The 26,536-nt window shown below is 43.0% G+C and overlaps 1 pseudogene; it reads left to right on the top strand.

Moving 5' to 3' along the window:
• Window positions 1-3,857: 3,857 nt before the first annotated feature.
• LOC115101877 (DALR anticodon-binding domain-containing protein 3-like) overlaps window positions 3,858-26,536 on the top strand; it is a 29,745-nt pseudogene continuing 7,066 nt past the window's right edge.

Genomic DNA, 26,536 nt, shown 5'->3' with positions numbered 1-26,536 from the left:
CGGCAAGGACATCAGGGTTGGCAGAGTGTGCTAAAGCAGTGAGTAAAACAAACTTAGGGAGGAGGCTTCTGATGTTGACATGCATGAAACCAAGCCTTTTTCGGCCACAGAAGTCAACAAATGAGGGTGCCTGGGGACATGCAGGGCCTGGGTTTACCTCGAGATATTTGAATCAGTGGCGAATTTAGAATGTAAATCTTACCCCCCCAAAAATATTTTGGAGCATGCCAGCAAAGTCACTACACAACACATGAATTGCACTATAACGATGACAAACGGTGCCCACAAACTGTTAGGGCCAACATAAATCTGTCCCAACAGCAGAGCTTTCTTTTCAGCACCACAGAGTGAATCCTTACCACTGCTACACCTGGCTATCAGTGGAACCTTGTCTGGCAGTAAAACAGTTCAATTAGCCTCATTTACTGTCTTTAAAAACCGTAGCTGACATGGCTGACTTGCCTAAACAAATGTGGTTTCTACTGACAATTTAGATGTCAAACTATGGCATAACGGAACGATGAGCGCAAAAGAGGCAATCTGTAATTTTGATTACGACATTAATGAGCGAGCTAAAACGGACGTAGTCAATATAACTATTTGTTCAGCACTTTTGAAATGTACAGCGACAGAATTCAGAACACGAGTCATTTGTTCAGTATTCTCTATAAGCAGACAATGAAAGCTCTTACAATATTCGATGATGACATTTCTATAAAATAGGCTATAAGCTACATGTGCACCACCAGGTCAGAAAAGTAGGCGAAATTAAGAGGGTAAATAGATCAAATTATTAGGGTGAGGCACATGGGCTTCTAACAGCTTACAACATACACATAGTATTACTTTCTTAGCTACACTATACATATCTCCCTTGCATATTACATCATTTATGCAGAGGCATACAATACATTTTTGGACTCACTGTTGTGCTGTGCTCACTTGACCAGGAAGGTGGAGCGGCGGTCCTTCTTGTGGGCAATTTTTTTGTCATCAAAGTCTGGCATTCTCTGGATTTATGGTGCTTTCAAGACAACTGGGAACTTGGGGGAAAAAACTAGGTTGAATCATGACGTCAGTGATCTTCAGGTCGAATTCCAAGCTGGATGACCATTCAAAATGTATTTTCCCAGTCTGAGCAAAAAAAAATCCTGAGTTGCCAGATCTTTTGAACTCACTGAAGTCTGAGATTTCTCAGTTCTGAGTTTCCAGTTGTTTTGAGCGTGGCAGAAATCCTGCTGGATTGACAGCATGGCCAATATATTCAACATTTTCTGGCCCATGGTGTTTGCGTGTGAATGTTTGTCCTTTTAAGCTTTGAAAAGAGACCCTTAAACCCTTACTTGGACCTCACCCTCTCCACCGAATAGCAGGGGAGGCAAAATAGTGATTGCTTGCAATGCTTGCAGTTAGCCACTGATTCCTTCCAAACCACTCATGAGTGAGCACAGATACGTTCTATCTATAATTTCTATCTATATGACAAGGATTGAAAAGGATTTTCCAGTATATTTTTTGACGTGATTCATGATGATGACTGTTTGTCTATGTTGCTAGCTAAGATTTGGAAAATATGATGTTGACATGATCAGTCCAATCAAAACTATGGTAGCTATAACGTGATTTGACATTTTATCTGTGGCCAATGACCTTAAGCCTTCTTGGATGGGCACTTCAAATGTAAATACACTGCTCAAAAAAATAAAGGGAACACTTAAACAACACAATGTAACTCCAAGTCAATCACACTTCTGTGAAATCACTGTCCACTTGACAATAAATTTCACATGCTGTTGTGCAAATGGAATAGACAACAGGTGGAAATGATAGGCAATTAGCAAGACACCCCCAATAAAGGAGTGCTTCTGCAGGTGGTGACCACAGACCACTTCTCAGTTCCTATGCTTCCTGGCTGATGTTTTGGTCACTTTTGAATGCTGGCGGTGCTTTCACTCTAGTGGTAGCATGAGATGGTGTCTACAACCCACACAAGTGGCTCAGGTAGTGCAGCTCATCCAGGATGGCACATCAATGCGAGCTGTGGCAAGAAGGTTTGCTGTGTCTGTCAGCGTAGTGTCCAGAGCATGGAGGCGCTACCAGGAGACAGGCCAGTACATCAGGAGACATGGAGGAGGCCGAAGGAGGGCAACAACCCAGCAGCAGGACCGCTACCTCCGCCTTTGTGCAAGGAGGAGCAGGAGGAGCACTGCCAGAGCCCTGCAAAATGACATCCAGCAGGCCACAAATGTGCATGTGTCTGCTCAAACGGTCAGAAACAGACTCCATGAGGGTGGTATGAGGGCCCGACGTCCACAGGTGGGGGTTGTGCTTACAGCCCAACACCGTGCAGGACGTTTGGCATTTGCCAGAGAAGACCAAGATTGGCAAATTCGCCACTGGCGCCCTGTGCTCTTCACAGATGAAAGCAGGTTCACACTGAGCACATGTGACAGACGTGACAGAGTCTGGAGACACCGTGGAGAACATTCTGCTGCCTGCAACATCCTCCAGCATGACCGGTTTGGCGGTGGGACAGTCATGGTGTGGGGTGGCATTTCTTTGGGGGGCCGCACAGCCCTCCATCTGCTCGCCAGAGGTAGCCTGACTGCCATTAGGTACAGAGATGAGATCCTCAGACCCCTTGTGAGACCATATGCTGGTGCGGTTGGCCCTGGGTTCCTCCTAATGCAAGACAATGCTAGACCTCATGTGGCTGGAGTGTGTCAGCAGTTCCTGCAAGAGGAAGGCATTGATGCTATGGACTGGCCCGCCCATTCCCCAGACCTGAATCCAATTGAGCACATCTGGGACATCATGTCTCGCTCCATCCACCAACGCCACGTTGCACCACAGACTGCCCAGGAGTTGGCGGATGCTTTAGTCCAGGTCTGGGAGGAGATCCCTCAGGAGACCATCCACCACCTCATCAGGAGCATGCCCAGGCGTTGTAGGGGCTCTGGATAAGAGCGTCTGCTAAATGACTTAAATGTAAATGTAGGGAGGTCATACAGGCACGTGGAGGCCACACACACTACTGAGCCTCATTTTGACTTATTTTAAGGACATTACATCAAAGTTGGATCAGCCTGTAGTGTGGTTTTCCACTTTTTAATTATGAGTGTGACTCCAAATCCAGACCTCCATGGGTTGATAAATTTGATTTCCATTGATAATTTGTGTGAATTTGTTGACAGCACATTCAACTATGTAAAGAAAAAAGTATTTAATAAGAATATTTCATTCATTCAGATCTAGTGTGTGTTATTTTAGTGTTCCCTTTATTTTTTTGAGCAGTGTATATGGCAGCACCCAAGGGGGTTTGAACTTCCTAGCTCTCCCTGAAGATTTTGCTCCGAAATAGTGTCCCCATGAGTGACAGAACACTGAGCCAATCACGGCGCAACTAGAGAACATTACCAACCCGTAGCTTTGTATTTTCTACTGGGCTAGGCTGAAAAACCTGCCTTACTCAAGAAAACAAAAAATAGATAATGTTTGTATGCAGCTTTATTAACTTAATCATGATTATTTTTTACATTGTTTGCAAACTGATATTTGACGTATTAATGCCAAAATAACATGCAACAAAAATATATATTTTATAGCTAAACAGGTGGGCCTCTGTACCACTTGCCACTGATCTGAATTAATCCAGAGACCATGACATTATTGAAAAAGTAGGAGAAGCCAATATAATAAACTGTAATTCTAACATCTACGACATGTCTTCCACTTAATGTTTGCAGAAAGTTCATTTAAGTTTCATACATTGAGCTGAACAGGCAACCCTGCCACACATAAAATGGACCTAAACTCGCGCTTTTGCCGTACTTCACAAGTAAACGGGATTCGGGGAAACAACATTTGCACTCTACAGTTCCGCGTTGTGATTATTATGCAGTCATTTACAGCCAATATGATATCGACTGACTAACTGGATCAACTAGCTGTCATAAAGCAGAAAGTACTACGATACCGTATAGCTCAGCTGAAGTGATGACCAGGTTGTGAGTTAGTGATGGAGAACATTGAGGAGACGCCATTTCGGATCACCCATACCGTCCAAGCTCTGGGCTCCGCACTACGGGGAGAGCCTGAAAATGTTCTTGATGCTAATGGTCTGGGTAGCGGGGACAGAATCTCGAGTGAGACGGAGAAGCTTTAGTTAAAAAAAGCAGCGCTAAGAATCTCCGAAACAGGGACTTCTTGTCACCCACCACGGTGCTGAATACGCTTTATGCAGACGGACAGGTCGGTCTGTTAACGTTAGATTAACAGTTAGCTAACTAACGTTAGTAATTTGCCTTAGAATTGTTTTGCAGTTGGTGCACTGGTTGTAATGTATGTGTTGACAAATATGCAGTTGACAACACGCGCTTTTCTCTTTGACAGGTTGAACTCGAGAGATATGTGGAGGCAAATTGAACCCCAAACTGTCAACTTCCACTTGATGATTGTGAACGAAATTGAATTCATACATTTTCATATTTGAGACTGTTGGCATTGCCATCATCGACATAACATTTAAACATTGCGGCAAGTATTATTAACCCCTGACTGGCAAATACAATGTGGGTCAACCTGCAAAATGTGCCACCGTGTTTCCACATGGCATCGGTCAATACAACACCACACAATCCTACAGGAGCCAAATGAAGCATATACCACTACAGGCAGAAGGCTATTACTGCAATAGTTTTGGACTGTGTGTGTGTGATAGTGCATATGTCTTTGCATGCTAGAAAACGGTCTGCTATCCATGGACAGCATGTACAGTTGGAATCGGAAGTTTACATACACTTGGGTTGGAGTCATTAAAACTCGTTTCTCAACCACTCCACTGATTTCTTGTTAACAAACTATAGTTTTGGCAAGTCGGTTAGGACATCTACTTTGCATGACACAAGTCATCTTTCCAACAATGGTTAGACACAGTGAATTATAAGTGAATTAATCTGTCACAAGTGGGTCAGAAGTTTACATACACTAAGTTGACTGTGCCTTTAAACAGCTTGGAAAATTCCAGAAAATTATGTTATGGCTTTAGAAGCTTCTGATAGGCTAATTAACATCATTTGAGTCAATTGGAGATGTACCAGTGGATGTATTTCAAGGCCTACCTTCAAACTACGTGCCTCTGCTTGACATCATGGGGAAAATCAAAAGAAATCAGCCAAGACTTCAGAAAACAAACTGTAGACCTCCACATGTCTGGTTCATCCTTGGGAGCAATTTCCAAATGCCTGAGGGTGCCACATTCATCTGTACAAACAATAGTATGCAAGTAAACACCACGGGACCACGCAGCCGTCATACCGCTCAGGAAGTAGACGCTTTCTGTCTCCTAGATATGAACGTACTTTGGTGTGAAAAGTGCAAATCAATCCCATAACAACAGCAAATGACCTTGTGAATATGCTGGAGGAAACAGGTACAAAAGTATCTATATCCACAGTAAAATGAGTCCTATATCGACATAAACTGAAAGGCCACTCAGCAAGGAAGAAGCCACTGCTCCAAAACCGCCATAAAAAAGCCAGACCGGTTTACAACGACACATGGGGACAAAGATCGTACTTTTTGGAGAAATGTCCTCTGGTCTGATGAAACAAAAATATAACTGTTTGGTCATAATGACCATTGTTATGTTTGGAGGAAAAAGGGGGAGGCTTTTAAGCTGAAGAACACCATCCCAACCGTGAAGCACGGGGGTGGCAGTATCATGTTGTGGGGGTGCTTTGCTGCAGGAGGCACTTCACAAAATAGATGTCATCACGAGGAGGAAAAGTATGTGAATATTGAAGCAACATTTCAAGACATCAGTCAGGAAGTTAAAGCTTGGTTGCAAATGGGTCTTCCAAATGGACAATGACCCCCAAGCATACTTCCAAAATTGTGGCAAAATGGTTTAAGGACAACAAAGTTGAGGTATTGGAGTGTCCATCACAAAGCCCTGACCTTAATCCTGTAGAAAATTTGTGGACAGAACTGAAAAGTTGTGTGTGCGCAAGGAGGCCTACAAAACTGACTCCGTTACACCAGCTCTGTCATGAGGAATGGGCCAAAATTCACCCAACTTATTGCGCGATGCTTGTGGAAGGATACACAAAACGTTTGACTCAAGTTACACAATTTAAAGGCAATGCTACCAAATACTAATCGAGTGTATGTAAACTTCTGACCCACTGGGAATGTGATGAAAGAAATAAAAGCTCAAATTAATAATCCTCTACTATTATTCTGACATTTCACCTTCTTAAAATAAAGTGGTGATCCTAACTGACCTAAAACAGGGAATTTTTACTAGGATTAAATGTCAGGAATTTAGTTTAAATGTTGGCTAAGGTGTATGTACATTTCAGACTTCAACTGTACGTGCGATGTGTTTGTGTGTAGGTTCCCCCAGCGGTGATGGTTAGAGTGCAGTCCCTGAGAGGGACAGGGGTTCTCCCTGTGGCTGGAGGGGAACTCATAGGAGAGGGGCTGAGGGTGTGGGTCGACCGGACTGCTGCGTTTCAGAAGGTCCTGAGTGACGTGTCGGTGTACCTGAAGCCTCCTTGCCAGAGACAGGGGTGTGTGGTGCTCAACTGCCCCGCCCTGCACCCCAAACCAAATTTACCCTCCCCTGACACCCTCACGCTGGGGCAACTACGCACTGTGCTGCTGACTGACCACTTAGGGGCGCTACTGAGGAGACAGGGGTGAGTAAGGAGATTACTATTCTACCATAGCCAAATTTGGACACGCCTACACAACCGGTCAAAAGTTTAAGAAAACCTACTAATTCAAGGGTTTTTCTTTATTTTTACAAATTTCTACATTGTAGAATAATAGTGAAGACATCAAAACTATGAAAATACACATATGGAATCATGTAGTAACCAGAAAAGTGTAAAACAAATCTAAATATATTTGATATTCTTCAAATAGTCTGACAGCTTTGCACACTCTTGGCATTCTCTCAACCAGCTTCATGAGGTAGTCACCTGGAATGCATTTCAATTAACAGGTCTGCCTTGTTAAAATTGAATTTGTGGAATTTCTTTCCTTAATGCGTTTCAGCCAATCAGTAATGTTGTGACAAGGTAGAGGTGGTATTCAGAAGATGGCCCTATTTGGTAAAAGACTAAGTCCATACTATGGCAATAACAGCTCAAATAAGTAAAGAGAAACAACAGTCCATTACTTTAAGGTCAGTCAATCCAGAAAATTTCAAGTGCTGTCGCAAAAACTCTGTGATAAAACTGTCTCTCATGAGGACCCCCACAGGAAAGGAATACCCAGAGTTGCCTCTGCTGCAGAGGATAAGTTCATTAGAGTTACCAGCCTCAGAAATTGCAGCCCAAGTAAATGCACAGAGCTGAAGTAACAGAAACATCTCAACATGAACTGTTCAGAGGAGACCGTGTGAATCAGGCCTTCGTGGTCGAATTGCTGCAAAGAAACCACTACTAAAGGACACCAATTAGAAGAAGAGACTTGCTTGGGCCAAGAAAAACGAGCAATGGACATTAGACCAGTGGAAATGTGTCCTCTGGTCTGGAGTCCAAATTGGAGATTTTTGGTTAAAACCGCTGTGTCTTTGTGAGACACGGTGTGGGTGAATGGATGATCTCAACTAGAGGTCGACCGATTTAATCGGAATGGCTGATTAATTAGGGCCGATTTCAACTTTTCACAACAATCTTTTTTTTAAACATTTTTTACACCTTTTATTTAATCTTTATTTAACTAGGCAAGTCGGTTAAGAACACATTCTTATTTTCAATGACGGCCTAGGAACAGTGGGTTAACTGCCTTGTTCAGGGGCAGAACGACAGATTTTCACCTTGTCAGCTCGGGGGATCCAATCTTGCAAACTTAACCAGTCCAACACAATAACGACCTGCCTCTCTCTCGTTGCACTCCACAAGGAGTTACGCGAATGCAGTAAACCAAGGTAAGTTGCTAGCTAGCATTAAACTTATCTTATAAAAAACAATCAATCATAATCACTATGATTACACATGGTTGATGATATTGCTAGATAATATCTAGCGTGTCCTACGTTGCATATAATCTGACTGAGCATACAAGTATCTGACTGAGCGGTGGTAGGCAGAAGCAGGCGCGTAAACATGAATTCAAACAGCACTTTTGTGCGTTTTGCCAGCAGCTCTTCGTTGTGCGTCAAGCATTGCGCTGTTTATGACTTCAAACCTATCAACTCCCGAGATGAGGCTCGTGTAACCGAAGTGAAATGGCTAGCTAGTTAGCGCGTGCTAATTGTTGTTGTGTTGCTGGTTCGAGCCCAGGGAGGAGCGAGGAGAAGGACGGAAGCTATACTGTTACACTGGCAATACTAAAGTGCCTATAAGAACATCCAATAGTCAAAGGTTAATGAAATACAAATGGTATAGAGGGAAATAGTCCTATAATTCCTATAATAACTACAACCTAAAACTTCTTACCTGGGAATATTGAAGACTCATGTTAAAAGGAACCACCAGCTTTTTCACGTTCTAAGCAAGGAACTGAAACATTAGCTTTCTTACATGGCACATATTTTACATGGAACATATTGCACTTTTACTTTCTTCTCCAACACTTTGTTTTTGCATTATTTAAACCAAAATGAACATGTTTCATTATTTACTTGAGGCTAAATTGATTTGATTGATGTATTATATTAAGTTAAAATAAGTGTTCATTCAGTATTGTTGTAATTGTCATTAGAATAAATAAATAAATCGGCGGATTAATCGGTATCGGCTTTTATGGTCCTCCAATAATCGATATCGGTGTTGAAAAATCATAATCGGTCGACCTCTAATCTCAACATCTGTATTTCTCACCTTAAAGCATGGAGGAGGAGGTGTGTGTGTGTGCAGTGGTGACACTGTCAGTTATTTTTATTTCGATTTCAAGGCACAATTAACCAGCATGGCTACCACCGCATTCTGCAGCGATACTCCTTCCCATCAGATTTGCCCTTAGTGGGACTATCATTAGTTTTTCAACAGGATAATGACCCAACACACCTCCAGGCTGTGTAAGGGCTATTTGACCAAGAAGGAGAGTGATGGAGTGCTGCATCAGATGACTTGGCCTCCACATTCTGCCGACCTCAACCAAATTGAGATGGTTTGGGATGAGTCAGACAGCAGAGTGAAGGAAAAGCAACAAGCGCTCAGCGTATGTGGGAACTCCAAGACTTGGAAAAGCATTCCAGGTGAAGCTGGTTGAGAGAATGCCAAGTGTGCTAAGCTGTCATCAAGGCAAAGGGTGGCTACTTTGAAGAATCTCAAATATAAAATATATTTTGATTTAACACTTTCTTTTGGTTACTACATGATTCCACGTGTTATTTCATAGTTTTGATTGTCTTCACTATTATTCTACAATGTAGAAAATAGTCAAATTAAAGAAAAACCGTTGAATGAGTCCAAACATTTGACTGGTACTGTATGTATCTGCTGAGTTGTATGTTAAGTGCACGTAAATATGTGATAGACTGCGTAGATATAGGGTGTTGCTTTACCACTATATCATATGTCAGTGGCATCACTGTTTTTCTCAGGTTTATTGTGTCCTGCCAGAGGAAAGTGACATCATTGTCTTCCTCCGATTGCTTGGCATCGATTGGCCCACAGTGCCCATCAGCTGGACCAATGACGAGAGGGAGGAGAACATTTTGGAGGCTTTACAGAATTCCCCATACAGAGAAAGAGAGGAGACAGATGAAGGAAGAAGAGAGAGTAAAGGAAAGAATACAGATGGAGATAAAGAGGAGATGCTCAGGGTGAACTTGAAGAGGGTGTTTCAGGAGGAGCAGCTGCCAGGGTATGACCCCAGCCTGGGCAGCTGTACAGGTGAGACAAACAACATTGACCTTTTGACCTGGGGATTGGTTGTAAATGTCTTAACATATGAATAACCCATACAGTGCATTGGGAAAGTATTCAGACCCCTTAACTTTTTCTACATTTTGTTACATTAGACTTATTCTAAGGATGATTAAATAGTTTTTCCCCTCATCAATCTAGACACTATACCTTATCACTATAAAGCAAAAACAGTTTCATTTATTATTTTTGCAAATGCACATTTACATAAGTATTCAGACCCTTTACTCAGTACTTTGTTGAAGCAGCTATTATAGCCTCAAGTCTTCATGCTTGGTACACCTGTATTTGGGGAGTTTCTCTCATTCTTCTCTGCAGATCCTCTCAAGCTCTGTCAAGTTGGATGGGGAGAGTCGCTGCAGAGCTATTTTCAGGTCTCCAGAGATGTTTGATCGGGTTCAAGTCCGGGCTCTGGCTGGCCCACTTAAGGACATTCCCACACTTGTCCCGAAGCCACTTCCGCGCTGTGTTGGCTGTGTGCTTAGAGTCGTTGTCCTGTTGAAAGGTAAACCTTGAGCAGGTTTTCATCAAGTTTCTCTGTACATCTTTCCTTTGATCCTGACTAGTCTCCCAGTCCCTGCCGCTGAAAAACATCCCCACAAAATGATGCTGCCACCACCATGCTTCACCATAGGGATGGTGCTAGGTTTCCTCCAGATGTGATGCTTAATAGGCCAAAGAGTTCAATCTTGGTTTCATCAGACCAGAGAATCTTGTTTCTCATGGTCTGAGAGTCATTTAGGTGCCTTTTGGCAAACTCCAAGCAGGCTGTTGTATGCCTTTTACTGAGGAGTGGCCTCTGTCTGGCCACTCTACCATAAAGGCCTGATTGGTGGAGGGCTGCAGAGATGGTTGTCCTTCTGGAAGGTTCTCCCATCTCCACAGAGGAACTATAGAGCTCTGTCACAGTGACCATCAGGTTCTTGGTCACTTCCCTGACCAAGGCCCTTCTCCCCTGATTGCTCAGTTTGGCTGGACGGCCAGCTCTAGGAAGAGTCTTGGTGGTTCCAAACATCTTCCATTTAAGAATTATGAAGGCCACTGTGATCTTGGGGATTTTCAATGCTGCAGACATTTTTTGTACCCTTCCCCAGATCTGTGCTACAACACAATCCTGTCTCGGTGCTCTACGGACTTCCACTGTTAACTGTGGGACCTTATATAGACAGGTGTTGTCTTTCCAAATCATGTACAATCAATTGAATTTACCACAGGTGGACTCCAATCAAGTTGTAAAAACATCTCAAGGATGATCAATGGAAACAGGATGCACCTGAGCTCAATGTTGAGTCGCATAGCAAAGGGTCAGAATGTAAATAAGGTATGTTTTTAATTTAATACATTTGCATAGATTTCTACAAACCTGTTTTCACTTTGGATTATGGGGTATTGTGTGTAGATTGATGAGGGGAAAAAACAATTCAATCAATTTTAGAATAGGGCTGTAACTTAACAAAATGTGGAAAAGGGAAGGGGTTTGAATACTTTCCCGAATGCATTGGCAAATGGTAGGGTCAAATTGCTCAATGAGATTGATTTCTTTCACAGGGAGCAAGGCCTACAGGTCACCTTTAGATATGAAACTTACTTTAATGTAGTTTAGATAAGTAAAACCTACAGAGATGAACAGTATATAGGAGCAGTCTGTAACCCATAATCCTGTTTATTTGTCCTCAGTGCAAAGGGACAGTGTGTCTCATCTGGCCCAACTGGACAGGGCTACTGCAGGCTGCACTGTGAGTAACATTCTCCCCCCCCCCCCCAAACTTTAAACATCAAGCTACAGCCGTGTACTACTATAGCTGCTATGTTGTGTATGTTCATACAATACTAAAGAGTATAGGGTCTCATGTTTTTCACATCTCTTATTGACCAAGTTATCCACAGCAACCACATTACATGTCACTTCCTGTCAGGATGAGTTCCGTAATTTTAATTTTCATTGTGGTACAATTAGGACCATAATGGTGTCCCAGTTTATCTAACCTGCTGTCTGTCTACCAAATGTAAACTGAAAATATGGTTTTGACTCAGTGTACAGATGGGTGTGTCATGCCTCCTGTGAATATGATATTAAACATATTTTTTTGTGTGTGATTAGGAAACATCTTTCAGAAATGTATCATGTTGGGCTAAAGCAAAAAGTGTCCCGCTTATTCTGAATTCACCTTAGTGTTTAACAATCTGCTACGGATGCATCTTTGCCACAACAGTAGCTACCTGGTGATTTTCATTTATCATTTTCATATTTCAGAAAGTTTGGGTGGGTTATATACCTCAGTGATGGTACTGGCTATATGTCTGAAGGTATCTGGAACATCGCACTACCTTCAATACTTTTGGGATGAAGATGTAACATATTCCGACAAATTAATTAGGACATTTGTGAGTAAGAAAAAGACTACAGACAGATCATGCTTTCCATCCAATCCTGCAGCCTAGGCTGCATACAGGTAGGGCTAGGCATGGGCAACTCCAGTCCTCAGGCCATATTGGTGTCACACTTTTGCTCCAGCTAACACACCTGACTCCAGTAATCAACTATTCATGCTCTTCAGTTTAGAATGTAATTGGTTTATTCAGCTGTGTTTGCTAGGGATCGGGAAAAGTGTGACAACACTCTGGCTACCAAGGACTGGAGTTTCCCATCCCTGTGGTAGGCCTCTGGATTCCAGAGAAGTGATATGATATCCCTGGTTGATATTGACTGCTAACATGAATGACTTGCAGTTGATTTCTGTAACTTGCATTTTGAAGATGCATCCCCGTTTATGGCTGTAATGACAGGCTTCATTTGCATAGGGACTGCATGTGCGTGCGCAGGGTCGCAATCTTTGAACCACTCCTTTTTGCAGGTCACGGGTCAAAGTTTGAAAACCACTGAGCAAGCAAACAGATTGCTGATTTGCTGTACAGCTATAGAACCGGGTGCAGCGCAAACGCCAAATTGTAGGGAGAGCGGATTGCCATAAATGAGTATGCAGCTCCAAAAATGGTTTGGTGATCAAGAATATGAACCATTTACTTTGCAAGCTGGTATGTCAAAATTTTGGTATGTCAAAATTGCTTGATTGTTAAAATGTATTATTACCAAATCAAAATCTAATGAAAAGGTCTGTCTGGTAGCCTCAAATGATTTCAGACAACTTGTTATGACTGGACTGGACTTGACTTGCTTAGAATGCACAACGTGGGGCCTCCCGGGTGGCGCAGTGGTCTAGGGCACTGCATCGCAGCGCTAGCTGTGCCATCAGAGACTCTGATTCGTGCCCAGGCTCTGTCGCAGCCGGCCGCGACCGGGAGATCCGTGGGGCGATGCACAATTGGCCTAGCGTCGTCCGGGTTAGGGAGGGTTTGGCCGGTAGGGATATCCTTGTCTCATTGCACACCAGCGACTCCTGTGGCGGGCCGGGCGCAGTGCACACTAACGTATCTGTGATATGTTACCACACTTTTCCACCAAGCCACCCTCCGATCCAACAGGTCCCAGACGTGCTCAATGGGATTGAGATCCAGGCTCTTCGCTGGCCATGGCAGAACACCGGCATTCCTGTCTTGCAGGAAATCATACACAAAACGAGCAGTATGGCTGGTGGCATTCTCATGCTGGAGGGTCATGTCAGGATTAGTCTGCAGGAAGGGTACCACATGAGGGAGGAGGATGTCTTCCCTGTAACGCACAGCGTTGATTGCCTGCAATGACAACAAGCTCAATCCGATGATGTGAAACACTGCCCCAGACCATGACGGACCCTCCACCTCCAAATCGATGACTTTGTTGACGGTGATGTCTGGTGAGGACCAGCAGGCCTACAAGCCCTCAGTCCAGCGTCTCTCAGACTATTGCGGACAGTCTGAGCACTGATGGAGGGATTGTGCGTTCCTGGTGTAATTCGGGCAGTTGTTGCCATCCTGTACTTGTCCCGCAGGTGTGACGTTCGGCTGTACCGATCCTGTGCAGGTGTTACACGTGGTCTGCCACTGCGAGGACGATCAACTGTCCGTCCTGTCTCCCTGTACCGCGGTCTTAGGCATCTCACAGTACGGACATTACAATTTGGCCACATCTGCAGTCCTCATGCCTCCTTGTAGCATGCCTAAGGCACGTTCACACAGATGAGCAGTGACCCTGCGCATCTTAATTTAGGTGTTTTTCAGAGTCAGTAGAAAGGATTCTTTAGTGTCCTAAGTTTTCATAACTGTGACCCTAATTGCCTACCGTCTGTAAGCTGTTAGTGTCTTAACGACCATTCCACAGGTGCATGTTCATTAATTGTTTATGGTTCATTGAACAAGCATGGGAAACAGTGTTTAAACCCTTTACAATGAAGATCTGTGAATTTATTTGGATTTTTACGAATTCTCTTTGAAAGATGGTCCTGAAAAGGGGACGTTTCTTTTTTTGTTTATATTAAAAGGCCTCGTCTCTACCAAATTCATGCTGTAACTCGACTTCTCATGTTGTCTTATAAATTGATTGCTCAAAGTAACCTTTTTTTTCGCCCCCTCTTTTACTTGATCTGTTTCAGAGAGGCATCTTGTTTGTGGACCAATGAAGACACCTGGAACTCACCTCAGTGCTGCCCAGTACCTTCAGTAAGAACATCTTCTTTTAGCATTTTGATTCAGCTTTAGTCCCCGTAATTATCACTTTGCTCTGCTGTTTGCTCTAATGTAGCCTTTTCAGATCTCATCGAGCCACTGTGTGTGTGTCTGTCTCATTGGCTCCTTGTTCACCCTGTCCTACAGACTGAGGAGAGTGCAGATGAAGGAGGCCTCAGAGATTAAGTATGGAGAACAAGTCGAAGGTGAACTCTGTAGCATGTGTATGATCAGGGACTGTTGTGGTATGTGATCTCCCTCCTTGGACTTAACACTTCTATTACAACTCCAAATACTGTTTCAGACCAAACTTGGGATGACATCATCAAGGTCATGACCTCAGCCACAGTGAGGTTTGAGCTGCTCTCAACAGTCCATACGAGCCCGGTGAGTCTTAGGAGCTGTTTGAGAGAGAGACTTACTTCTTGGAGCTAGTCTGCATGCGTGCATGCACACACCGATACTCGTGTGTGTTGATTTATTAGGATTCCCATTAGCCGTCACCAATGGAGACAGCAAGTCTTACATTGGTCCGATATATCATAAATACATTACAGACAAAGGATTTAACTATTTACATACACACTACATGTTCAAGTTTTTAAATATATCTATCAGTTACACATACAAGTCTAATGGTTTTAAATGACTGTTTTGTATTGTCTGGAAACTCACTTGTAGAATTCGCTTGCAGTAGGTCTCTTAAAAAAGAGAAGCCGTGCAAGGTTATTAAACAGAGGTGCCTAGTTATTCTTCTTTTGTTGAAATCAGGTAACGTGCAACCTAACCCTGGCCCTGATATGCAATGTCTCCAAACCCCCTCTGATTTTAAATCTAGATCTGGTTTTGGTATTTTCCATTTAAAAAATACATGTCAGTACATACACACACCCAGTGGCGATTTTAGCATGTCAATCTTGGTGGGGCAAAAAAATAACGTGGGATGCATGCCAGCAAAGCCACTACACAACACTAACCAATACATTAATAGCACTATAACGGTGACAAACGGTGCCCACAAACTGTTAGGGCCGACATAAAGCTGTCCCAACAGCAGTCCTAACACCTTACCACTGCTACAGTTCATTCAGCCTCATATACTGCCTTTTAAAGAAACATAGCTGATATGGCTGACTTGCTTTAACAAATGTGGTTTCTACTGACAATTGAGATGTACAAACTATGTCACAAGGGACGACAAGTGAATAAGAGGCCGTCCGTAATTTCAATGAAGACCTTAATGAGCTCGGACGAACGTAGTCAATATAACTATTTGTTCATCACTTTTGAAATGTACAGCGACAGAATTTAGATCATGGGCCGTTCATACATATAATCAGACAATGAAAGCTCTTACAATATTCGATGGTTACATTTCTCTAAAACAGGTAATAGGCAAACAAGCCCACACCGGCCACGAACGATAGGTTTACACTACCACGTTGGTGAAAATTGGCCAAATTATTAGTGTGAGGCACATGAGCTACTAACGGCTTACTACACAACACTCACTTAGCATTACTTTAGCTACAGTATACATATCCCTCTGGTATCCTATATCATTTATGAAGCTGCATAAGACATTTTGGGACTCACATTGTGATGTGCTTGAACAGGAAAGGGGCGTGGCGGTCCTTCGTGGGCAAATTGTCATCAAAGAGAAAGATGACCGTTCAAAACATATTTTCCCAGTCGTAGCTCGTTCTTCACGAGTTCCAAGTTGTCTTGAACTCAGTTAGCCACTGATTCCTTCCCAAACCACTCATTGTTGAATTTGCTATTTCCAACTTGTTGTGTAATGTTTGTGGCCGATGAGCACCGATACGTTTTGTCTCTAATTTCTCTTCATATGACAAGGATCGAAAAGGATTTGTTTGTCGACTTGATTCATGGTGACGACTGCTAATATTTTGAAAGTATGATGTTGACATGATCAGTCCAATCAAAGCTACAGTAGATAGAATGACATCAAATCACGTTATATCTGTGGCCAGTGACCTTGAGCCTTCTTGGATGGGTACTTCTAATGTAAACATATGGCAGAACCCAAGGAGCTAAAATGTTCGGTCTCTAACCTTAAAATTGGAGATGATGTACTGTGCCATGAGTGATAGAAAACTGAGCCAATCAGGCACAATGTTCCATTTTCTGCTGGCTAGCCCCACCACCGAAAGCCCTGAGCTAGGCTGGAACACCTGAATTATGGAGCTGCCTTACTCAAGAAAGCAAAAAAGAGACCAGGTTTGTATGTGGCTTTATTAACTCAATGTAATTGTGCCGTGAGGTGTTGCTTTCTTTGTTATTTGAAACCAGGTTTGCTGTTCACTTGCGCTATACAAGATGGAAGGTTGCATTCAATCATGGCTCTGTATAATACTGTATGTTTCCTTTAAATTTGTTCTGGACCTAGGGACTGGGAAAAGACCTCTGGTGGGGTAAGTGTGTGTGTCAGTGGTGTGTGTAAGTTGACTATGCAAACCATTTAGGATTTCCTACACTGAATGTTTTTATAAAAACAAGTGGGGGGGATCACGTGACCCTTGAATGAGTTGGCCGCATGAACTAAGAGCTCCGCACAAGTAGTTTCCTCCACTTCAAGTTAAAACTCCTTTTAGCTTTAGTCAAAAAGTCATGGCGGCTACAAAAAGCCATATTACAGGTGACATTTTTACCCGGACTCGAGCATTAGCGGCAGAAAAAGCCTCCAAGAAGCAGCTAGTTTCAGAAAAATCTAGCGCCATTATCCAGGAGCAAGAGGACCCGTTCCCCCCCGAGGCCCAACCTCGCACTTTGTCGAAGACATCCTTTCTGAGCTGAGATCCCAACGTACAAAACTCAACATCAAATTAGATGGCATTAACTCTCAGCTCAGTGCGATAGGGGGCAAGGTGACAACCCTGGAAAATGCTTTGCCTGACTTCAACAACAAGATAACCATCAACTCGGGGCGCCTGGATGAGGCAGGCAAATCCTATCCATGGAAAACTCACTGACAGACGCCATGGAAACAATAGCATATGCTAAAAAGAAAATGGAGCATCTGGGAAAGAAAACAGGACCTGGAAAACGGGGTAAATGAATAATTGTTATATTAAATCTGGGCGAAAAAGAAGAGGGAAACATGCCATTGATCCGCCACCTGCAAGACAAACTTCCTGAGTGGCTCCACCTGTCCACCAACAGGCCCATTGAACTCAAGAGAGCTCACCGAGCACTGAGGCCCCCACCAAGAGCCAGACAACCACCTCGCCCAATCACCATACGTTTCCTGAGATTTACCGACAAGGAACGAGTCCTACAGGTGGCGAAAATCAACACCATTACAGTGGTAAACGCCAAACTCACTTTACACCAGGACCTGTGAGATGGAAAACGGCGAGAGTTTGACGAGGTGAAGAAATACTCCATTGACCGAGGCATCTTTAAGGGATTCAAATATATAATGTTTCCATTTATAATTTACAAAAACATATCTGATCCGGATGGGAGATTTATTTTGATAACTGGATCAATGTAAGGGCAACCAATTACGATCTTAAATATTCCCCTAACACAGATACTCCTGCTTTCATGTCAAAAATTATAACTCTGTTCAATGAGCATTGTGTTTCCTTTGGAGTGCTGGCTGGAAATTTTAATTGTACCCTCAACCCAACCCTGGACAAATCATCTCAAGTCCCCACCACAAATCCTAGATCTGCAAAGATGTTTAACTCTCTTACTAAAGAGATGGGACTGATAGATATCTGGACAGAGACTAATAGCTCATCTATGGACTATACATACTACTCTAATGTCCATAACACCTACTCCCGTATAGATTACAAGAGTTTCATTCAGCCACGTGTACAATCGGACCCATAGCACTTTCAGATCACACCTTTGTCCACCTCCGCTTTGACCTCTGCAAAAACATCCCGAGGTCAAAGAGCTGGAAATTCAACACCTCCATGTTATCAAACGAAGCGTTCCGTACATTGGTAACTACATGGATAGACAACTTCACACAAGACAACAAAGACTTTTCTCCGGCCACAATGTGGGACGCTGCCAAAGCCACACCAAGAGGTCATCTAATTGCATATGCTTCCTCTAAGAAGAAAGCAATGGAAGCACACAGGCTAGATCTTGAGGGAGCTGGAACACTGAACAAGTACATAAACAATCCCCAGACAGCACCTCCTGGAGTCAACTTAAAGCAGCCAAAGACAAACTGAACTTGGACTATACTCAAGATAATTATTATGTTTTGACCACAAACCCAAAGGCTCTTTTAAATGTAACCATTGCAACCATTGCAGTAATATTGCACAGAAGAAGTATTTTGTTGACACAGCTTCCTAAATGGAGTATTACGTCAAGCATTTCATTAACTGTAAAACCACTCATGTCATCTATAGATTGGAATGCCCACAGTGCAAGGTGTTCTACATTGGACAGACAAAGAGACGCCTTCAAGACCACTTAGCGGAACACAAGTACGCCATACGGGTAGGCAATGAAGACTACCCCATGGCAAGGCATTACAAGTCCCTACACCATGGCAACCCTGCCTCCCTACAAGCTATGGGTATTGATCATATTCCGGCCTCTATTAGAAAAGGGGACGTCTTAAACAGTTAAACCAAAGGGAAAGGTTTTGGATTTCCAAACTACAGGCCACTAAATACCCTGGTTTAAATGAAGATATGGATTTCTCACCCTTCCTGTAGGGTTGTGATGGGTCCATTTGCTGTCATCTAGTGGACATTTTGCTCAATTGCCCTCAGCTATGGTTAGACTGTTCATGTTTTGCTGTGTTCTAGTGTACTATGGAATATGTAGCTTTCTTATTCTTGACACTTCTCCCAGTCATATTTAAGGTTAGAACTACCTTTTAGTGTTCTGATACTTCTAGTTTGGAGTTGTATTTCTATGATAACATAGCTACATTATTTCACCTTTTAATGTGTATAGTATTGCTTACTAGGTGTGTCCAATCAATTGTGTAACCACCCCTTCTTCCAATTAGGGCTAATTGTAAAGCTGTTAAAAAGAGGACCATGTATTCCTTTTTTTGTACTCCCTGACGAAGGCCAGAGGCAGAACTCCACTCCTTCCTAGAGGGAATCTCGCTACCTAAACTATCAGAGACTGACCAAGAAGATCTCAACTCCCCCTTCACTCCTGAGGAGATCCTGGAGGCAATTACCTCCATGCCACCTAATAAGTCCTCAGGCCCAGATGGATTCCCAAAAGTTCTACAAAGGTTTTTGGCCCCAGTTTAGCCCTATCTTCATGCCAATGCTGGAGGATTTTTGCAAAAACTGAGTTCTCTTAGACTCTATGCACACAGCTCGCATTACAGTGTTGCTCAAAAAAGACAAGGACCCTCTATCCTGCTCGTCCTTCCGGCCCATAAGCTTGTTGGATTTCGACTACAAAGTCATTACCAAATTGCTCGCCAAAAGACTAAGCACTCTTCTTCCCAAAATAATAAAGGCGGAGCAAACTGGATTTATTAGAGACAGGTACTCTTCTGATAACATTCGCCGTCTTTTTGATATTATTGATCAAGTAAACGCACAGAAGATCCCTGTCCTGCTGGCTTCACTGGATGCTGAGAAGCAGTTTGACAGGATGGAGTGGAGCTTTCTGTTCTCAGTCTTAAAGTTCAAAATGGGCCCAAACTTTATTAAATGGATTAAGTCCCTATACTCTAATTCAAATGCCACTGAACTCTGACAGATTCCCTTTGGGACGGGGCACAGGACGAGGGTGCTCGCTGTCCCCCCTGCTCTACTTGTTGGGGGCGGAGCCTCTGGCATAGTTGATAAGGAGCAATCCAAGTATAAGTATACCCGTCTTGCTACAGCACAAGATTTCACTCTACGTGGATGATGTCTTGCTCTACATATCTAACCCTGAGAAATCCCTCCCATTTTAGACACAATTGCTCAGTATGGCAAGTTTTCAGGATATAAGATACATTTGAACAAATCCACTGTTTGCCCTCTCAATCTTACTCACCAGCTCTATGAAGACACTCTGTCCGTTCCAATGGAAAACACAGGGGTTTCAATACCTTGGGATCTTCGTAACACCAGATCTTAATAGCCTTTTCAAGGAAAATGATCTCCCACTCCTGGATCGAATCAAGAACGATCTCCAAACCTGGATCTCCCAATTAGCTTAGTCAGAAGAATTAATATCATCCGTATGAACATCCTCCCTAGATTGAACTATTTCAAATGCTCCCATGCTATCTCCCAGTTTCCTTTTCCAAAAAAACTAACCAAAGCATCACCAAATTTATATGGGGCAATAAAAAACCTAGGAGCAAGTTCTCCACTCTATCGAAACCTGAATATAAGGGTGGTCTTGCCCTTCCCTCCCTTCAATTGTACTACTGGTCTGCCCAAATCCGCAACATGCTAACATGGATCACAAACAGACAAGAGTCAACGTGGATTCAGATAGAAGCCCAATCCTGTGGTTCATTGTCCCTAAGCTCAATTATATAAATGAATAACTTTAGTGAAGTGGGCAACATAGCCAAAACCTTTGTGATTTACAGCACCCTACTAGTGTGGAGGGACTGTAAGAAATACCTGGGCATTTCCTCCCAAATATGTTCTCACTCGACTATAGTATGCAACCCAGACTTGCCAAAAGCCCTGAGTGATGCCAACTTTAATCTTTGGTATACTCTAGGAATCAGGACCTTTTCAGACCTATGTCATAAGAAAACCACTACACTGAAATCCTTTCAAGAGCTCTGCAGTGAATTCAATGTGCCAAGATCCATTTTTTTTTTAATCTTCAAATTAGACATGTCATTTCTTCATTTACTTCCAAGAGGAGGTTTAGAGCTCAGCTGAATGAAGCTGAAACCCGTCTTGCTACAGCACAATCCATTACAGGCAAAATCTCCTATATCTATAGACTCCTTTCTGAGAAAGGGGGCTCCTCCTTTACTCCTTTGAAAATAATCTGGGAAAAGGACCTTAGTCAGACCATCAGTGATGAGTTATGGGCGGAGGTTTGCGACAGGGTATACTGCTCCTCTACCAATGTAAAAATGAAAGACTCTAATTACAAATTTTATTACACTCCTTTGAGACACCATAGAATGAAAATAGACATTTCTCCTAACTGTAAAAGATGTACCTCTGAAAGTGGAACCTATATGCATGTATTTTGGAGCTGTAGAGAGATTGCCAGATTTTGTCAATCTATACATACTGCTGCACAGAAAATACTAGATGTACAGTTTGATATGACCCCGTGTCTTCTTAATGCCCAGCAGGGCTTTGTTCTTGATCCTGACTGAAAATTTGTTTGACTATCACATACTTTGCTAAGAAATGTATTATTCTATTGTGGGCTTCTAATACTTCTCCTACATTTAAAATGTGGATTGACCAGATTGTTGACTTTCTCCCTCTTGAAAAGCTCACTTATGACCTCCGCAAGAGACAGCCCAAGTTTGATAGACTCTGGTCTCCACTACTCAACAATATTTCAAATTGGACAGAGTGAAGGGGGTGATTAGGGAAATGTTGTGTAAGGTGCTGTAAAAACAAACTAATTATTTGTTTGTCGTCTCAGCTAAGGCTGGAAATAGATAAACTTGCAGCAGCACTATCAAGGTTCTTTTATTTATTTTTTAAAGATTTTTAGAATTTATTGTTATTTTTTTAAGTCGGTCACCTCTGTGAATGAGTAATGTGTTTTGTTGGTTGATTTGAAAAACAAGACAACTTAATAAAACTTTAAATTGAAAAAACCCCCACAAAAAAACAAGAAGTGATGCAGTCAGTGTTTCCTCAACTCTTAGCCAAGAGAGACTGGCATGCATAGTATTAATATTAGCCCTGAAGAGCAAGACGTGCCACTCTGTTCTGGGCCAGCTGCAGCCTAACAGGGTCTTTATTTGCAGCACTTGACCATATGACTGGACAATAATCAAGATAAAACTAGAGCCTGCAGGACTTGCTTTATGGAGTGTGGTGTCAAAAAAGCAGAGCATCTCTTTATTACGGACAGACCTCTTCCCATCTTTACAACCATTGAATCTATACTGGACATAAATATACATGCAACAATTTCAAAGATTTTACTGAGTTACAGTTCATATAATGTCGATTGACCTAGATTCATTAGGCCCTAAACTATGTGTTTGACATGACTGGGCAGGGGCGCAGCCATGGGTGGGCCTGGGAGGGCATAGACTCACCCACTTGGGAGCCAGGTCCAGCCAATCAGGATTTAGTTTTTCCCAACAAAAGGGCTTTATTACAGACCAAAATACTCATTTGTTTCATCGGCTGTTTGGGTGGCTGGTCCCAGACGATCCCGCTGGTTTAGAAGTGGGATGTAGAGGGCCTTTGCTGGGGTGGTTACACATGGTCTGCGGTTGTGAGGCCGGTTGGGCGTACTGCTAAATTCTCTAAAAACTGTTTTTGGGGCGGCTTATGGTAGAAATGAACATTCAATTCTCTGGCAACTGCTCTGGTGGACATTCCTGCAGTCAGCATGCCAATTGCACGCTCCCTCAACTTGAGACATCATCTGTAGCAATGTGTTGCTCTGAGGAAGGCCGCAAGGCTGATACGTAAAGCTTATTAAAGAGCATTGATACTATCGAGCAGTGTGCAGGTTTCTTCTTTTTTTCTCGTGTGACAAAACGGCACATTTTAGAAATGCCTTTTATAGTTCCCAGCATAAGTAATGCTCATGCTGTTTAATCAGTTTCTTGATATGCCATGCCTGTCAGGTAGATGGATTACTTTGGCAAAGGACAAATGTTCACTAACGGGTGTAAACAAATTTGTGCACATTTTTTGAGAAATAAGCTTTTCGTGCATATGGAAAATTCTGTTATCTTTTATTTCAGCTCATGAAACTTTACATGTTGCGTATATATTTTTGTTCAGTATACATGTTTTGACCATGACAGTTTACAATCAAAGGTAACACAAAGTCATTTAGTCTCCTCAACTTGTTCAACAGCCACACCATTGATTACCAGATTCAGCTGAAGTCTAGAACTTAAGGAAGGATTTCTACCAAATGTTACAGACCCGCTCGATTCGGTCTTATGTACACTACCATTCAAAAGTTTGGGGTCACTTAGGAATGTCCTTGTTTTTGAAAGAAAAGCACCAAAAAGAAATCAATTTAAAATAACATCAAATTGATCATAAATACAGTGTTGTAAATGACTATTGTAGCTGGAAATTGCTTTTTTACATTTATGGAATGTACACCTATGTAGATAAGAGGCCCATTATCAGCAATATCAGGAGCATCAGCATTTGTGGGTTCGATTACAGGCTCAAAATGGCCAGAAACAAAGTACTTTCTTCTGAAACTCGTCAGTCTATTCTTGTTCTGATAAATGAAGGCTATTCCATGCGAGAAATTGCCAAGAAACTGAAGATCTCGTACAACGCTGTGTACTACTCCCTTTGCAGAACGGCGCAAACTGGCTCTAACCAGAATAGAAAGAGGAGTGGGAGGCCCCAGTGCACAACTGAGCAAGAGGACAAGTACATTAGTGTCTAGTTTGAGAAACAGACGCCTCACAGTCCTCAACTGGCAGCTTCATTAAATAGTACCCGCAAAACACCAGTCTCAACTTCAACAGTGAAGAGGCGACTCCAGAATACTGGCCTTCTAGGCTAAGTTCCTCTGTCCAGTGTCTGTGTTCTTTTGCCCATTTTTTTAATCTTTTCTTTTTATTGGTCAGTCTGAGATGGCTTTTTCTTTGCATCTCTGCCTAGAAGGCCAGCATCCTGGAGTCGCCTCTTCACTGTTGATGTTGAGACTGGTGTTTTGCGGGTACTATTTAATGAAGCTGCCAGTTGAGGACTGTGAGGCGTCTGTTTCTCAAACTAGACCCTCTAATGTACTTATCCTCGACACATTGGCAGTAGATTGGCCTTACTGAATAGCTCCGTTACTTTCAACATGGCACGGTCATAGGATGCCACCTTTCCAACAAGTCAGTTCTTCACATTTCTGCCCTGCTGGAGCTGCCCCGGTCAACTGTAAGTGCTGTTATTGTGAAGTGGAAATGTCTCGGAGCAACAACGGCTCTGCTGCGAAGTGGTAGGCCACAAAAGCTCACAGACCGGGACCGCTGAAGCCCGTGGCATGTAAAAACCTCCTGTCCTCAGTTGCAACACTCACTACCGAGTTTCAAACTGCCTCTGGAAGCAACGTCAGCACAATAACTGTTCGTCAGCAGATTAATTAAAGTGGGTTTCCATGGCCAAGCAGCTGCACACAATCCTAAAATCACCATGCGCAATGCCAAGAGTCTGCTGGAGTGGTGTGAAGCTTGCCGCCATTGTACTCTGGAGCAGTGGAAAAGTGTTCTCTGGAGAGACGAATAATGCTCCACCATCTGGCAGTCCGATGGACAAATGTGGTTTTGGCGGATGCCAGGAGACTGCTACCTGCCCCAATGCATAGTGCCAACTGTAAAGTTTGGTGGAGGAGGAATAATGGTCTGGGGCTGTTTTTCATGGTTCGGGCTAGACCCCTTATTTACACTGAAGGGAAATCTTAAAGCTACAGCATACAGTGACTGTTAAGTTCCCCAGTTTCTGTGTTGTTCTGGGTTTGTATGCATGTATTTCAGGAAATAGCTTCCTGGATTCCAGCAAGCAGCTAATTGGTCGCCCCCATTGCAGATTGGAGGTCTGATCCCGCCCTCTCGCTAAGGGATACAGCTGTCTGCAATTGCAGACTCCCTCTCCAGCTGTATAAAAGCCAGTGTTCCTTTGCTCAGAGAGAGAGAGCCTATTGGTATGTCCTGTGTTGGTTGTTGCTCAAAGTATTTTGTAACCGGCCCCGCTGAGGTATGTTTGTCAAAAGGACTGTTTTGATTATTGAAATATTCTATTATTCTGTTTAATTTGTTCCCAGGGAGGATGGGAAAGGCACCTTGGGAGTGCTTAGGCAAGAGGCCTGCGGGCATACACATAGCCATAGAATGTACTGTCTATGCACACTAGATAAGACCTGGGCGGACCACCCCCTGTATTTTGGTTAGCACGCCAGGTGGCGTTAAGAATAGATACGTTTTGGGTAGGAGAGGGGGCTCTAACTTTTACTTTCTTTGCTTTGGTTCCGTCCAGTCCCTTTTCCCCAAATGACCGTGTGACGGAATAAATTCCCTGTTAACGGTAAGCTTCTCTGCCTCTGTCATCCGTACCCGCACCTACAATCACATACCTCTTTCACTCTGCGGGGAGTTGAGAGTAGCAGGGTGTTGTGTTCCCTCCTCCAAGAGGCGTGCGTAACAGTGACATTCTAGACGATTCCAACTTTGTGTCAACAGTTTGGGGAAGGCCCTGTCCTATTTCAGCATGACAATTCCCCCTTACACAAAGCAAGGTCCATACAGAAATGGTTTGTCGAGATCGGTGTGGAAGAACTTGACTGGCCTGCACAGAGCCCTGACCTCAACCCCATCGAACACCTTTGGGGTGAATTGGAATGCTGACTGCGAGCCAGGCCTATTCGCCCAACATCAGTGCCCGACCTCACTAATGCTCTTGCAGCTGAATAGAAGCAAGTCCCCGCAGCAATGTTCCAACATCTAGTGGGAAGCCTTCCCAGACAAATGGAGGCTGGTATAGCAGCAAAGGGGGGACCAACTCCATATTAATGCCCATGATTTTGGAATGAGATGATTGACGAGCAGGTGGCCACATACTTTTGCTCATGTAGTGCATTTTCAACATCATCCATAAGAGTCACAGCAAAATATTTTGTATGATCTATACAATAGTTTAGGCCCAGCTTTTGGAACTTTGGCTTTTCTGGATATAGCCACTATATTGTGTTCACTGCATCCAATGGGTACGGATACAGCTTTAGAACAAAGTTCTACAGTATTAGTAAAAATGTGATCAATACATGTGAATGATCTTGTTCCTGTAGTGTTTAAACACCCTGGTAGATTGATTTAATAACCTGAACCAGATTACAGACACTGGTTACAGTGAGAAGCTTCCTCTTGAGCAGACAGCTTGATAAACCAGTCAATATTCAGG

This window comes from Oncorhynchus nerka, linkage group LG20, assembly GCF_034236695.1.
Source record: "Oncorhynchus nerka isolate Pitt River linkage group LG20, Oner_Uvic_2.0, whole genome shotgun sequence".
NCBI lineage: Eukaryota > Metazoa > Chordata > Actinopteri > Salmoniformes > Salmonidae > Oncorhynchus > Oncorhynchus nerka.
This window is presented reverse-complemented; position numbering and strand designations above follow the sequence as displayed.